Source organism: Bison bison, unplaced genomic scaffold, assembly GCF_000754665.1.
Source record: "Bison bison bison isolate TAMUID 2011002044 unplaced genomic scaffold, Bison_UMD1.0 scf7180017864388, whole genome shotgun sequence".
Taxonomy (NCBI): Eukaryota; Metazoa; Chordata; class Mammalia; order Artiodactyla; family Bovidae; genus Bison; species Bison bison.
Window position 1 is genome coordinate 6,777,184 of NW_011494960.1, and position 2,661 is coordinate 6,779,844.

At 38.4% G+C, this 2,661-nt stretch overlaps 1 protein-coding gene across 1 annotated transcript in view; it reads right to left on the bottom strand.

The window, feature by feature from the left end:
• LOC105002044 (olfactory receptor 145-like) overlaps window positions 1-2,661 on the bottom strand; it is a 9,509-nt gene that overhangs the window by 6,403 nt on the left and 445 nt on the right. The gene's annotated exons all lie outside the window — the stretch shown is intronic.

Genomic DNA, 2,661 nt, shown 5'->3' on the forward strand with positions numbered 1-2,661 from the left:
GAACTGTGGTGTTGGAGAAGACTCTTGAGAGTCCCTTGGACTGCAAGGAGATCCAACCAGTCCATTCTGAAGGAGATCAGCCCTGGGATTTCTTTGGAAGGAATGATGCTAAAGCTGAAACTCCAGTACTTTGGCCACCTCATGCGAAGAGTTGACTCATTGGAAAAGACTCTGATGCTGGGAGGGATTGGGGGCAGGAGGAGAAGGGGACGACAGAGGATGAGATGGCTGGATGGCATCACTGACTCGATGGACGTGAGTCTGAGTGAACTCCGGGAGTTGGTGATGGACAGGGAGGCCTGGCATGCTGCGATTCATGGGGTTGCAAAGAGTCGGACACGACTCAGCGACTGATCTGATCTGATCTGATCTGTGAAATGAATAACATCAGTGTCATACTAGCACAGAAGAAAATAAGTAGAAACTGTCCAAGCTCCCTGTACTACAGATGATATCATATAGAGTTATTTGAACGTGGATTCGATTAAATTAAAACGTGTATTGTAAACTTTAGGATAACCAGTGTAAATATTTTAAAAGAAGGATAATTGATGTATTAAGATATGAGATAAAATTGAATAATAGAAAATGCTCAATTAAATCTGGAGAATAAGAAAACAAAGGGGAAGATAAAGAAACAAAGAACACAACATGTGCACAAGTAGAAAACACTTATAAACATGATATTAACTCAGGTTTATTAATACAACTGGTCCCTGACTTAGGACAGTTTGATTTATGATTTTTCAACTTCACCATGGGTCTAAAATAAATACGGGTCAAAAGCCACAAGCTGCAGTTCCCCATCAATCATTTGACCATGACGGTAAATAGCCCATACTTTTTCAATTGCAAAGCCTTTCACTTTTAGCACAGTATTCAGCAAATTATATGAGGTATATAACACTTTATTATAAATAGCTTTTTTTTTTGCATATTTTAATCAAAACAACATTTTATGTTAGATGATTTTGCCCAACTTTAGGCTAATGTAAGTATGCTGAACACATTGAAGGGAGGCTAGGCTAAGTCATGACATGGCCCCAGAACCCCATCGTGAGTTGAGAAAGCTCTGCAATCACTTTAAACGTATGTCGTATAGATACGCCAATAAAAAGTCAGAAATTTTTATAGTGGATAATGAAAAAAATACCAAGTTTGCACTGTCTAGAAGAAACTCATTTTAAATGTAAAGATTTAAGTTAAGAGTAAAAGGATGGAGAAATACATACGATGGTAACACTCAAAAGAAAGCTGGGGTCACTATATTAACTTCAGAAAACATACATTAAGGACATAGGAAGCTTACCAGGGACATTTAATCTTTAATAAAGAAGAGGCATTACAGAATGATAATAATTAAGCAGGCAGCAGCACTGTAAGGATCCAACTGAAATTGGGAGATGGAATAGGATCTGACAACAGCTGTATGTACATTTTTCTCAAGCTCACATGGAACAACGAACAAGTTTCTCTCTCACCCACAGCCTGGATGCTTGTGGTAGCTAAGAACATCAGAAAGAGGAAAGAGGTTGCTGCAGCCTGCTGGCTCTGAGACTGGCCTTCCTGTGCCTTCCCTCCAGGAAATCGGGGGCGGAGTGGAGCCTGCCTCCTCCATTCTGACCTTTCCAAGACTTGTCCTATGACCTGAATTCCAGGGAAATTTGCTCCAAAAGCACTAATTCTGCACAAGCATAAAACTATTCACTTCCTGACATCTTGATGAATATTATTTTTAATACAGTCTTGAAATTCAGTGAATTAAGGAAAAGACTCAAGTAAAGAGAGACTAGTCTTTCAGTAAAAGTAAGTTTGTTAGGTACGGCTTTTTGACCATCAAATTTGATGTGACTATATTTAGCATTAAAAAGAGATGTTTATATCGTGAGTCTCACCTCTTTTAAAAATATTTCATAGTGTTCAGTAAATAGTCCATGCATTAGTTTGTTAGGGCTATTATAAAGAAATACCATACTAGGTGGCTTAAAAATAGGCATTTATTTGTCACAGTTCTAGAAGCTTTAAGTCCAGGATCAAGGTGTTTGCAGGTTTGTTTTATCCTTGGCTTGCAGATGGCTACTCTGTTCCAGTGTCCCATTGTGGATTTTCCCCTGTGAAGAATATTCTTCTCTCTCTGTGTGTCCAATTTTCTTCTCAGTTAAAATGTCTCCTTCTCAGAAAAATCCTTCCTGAACACCCAGTCTGAAGTAACCATAGTTACTTCTTGTACCATCTCCTTAATTCAAGACTTTACATGGCATTTCCCATCTATACATGTGTATCTGTTTATTTGCTCATAATCTGACTCCTCCTGCTGCCCACTTGCACCCCATCTCCACCTTCCCATAAGACAATTAGCCTGATGAGACCACAAACATTGCCTTGTTCACCATGGTATCTCTGCTGTTTAAAAACACAAACTGATGCAGAATAGTTGCTCAATTTCAATTTGTTGATTAAATAAACTATATTATTTGTACCTAATGTCCCTGGGGTACCTAAGGAGAAACTTCTGAAATCTTTACTTAAAATTTTATTTATTTTTGAAAATTGGAGTATAAATGCTTTACAATGCTGTGTTAGTCTCTGCTGTACAATATCATGAATCAGCTATGTGTATACATATATTCCCTCCCTCTTGAGCCTCCCTCCCACCCTGTA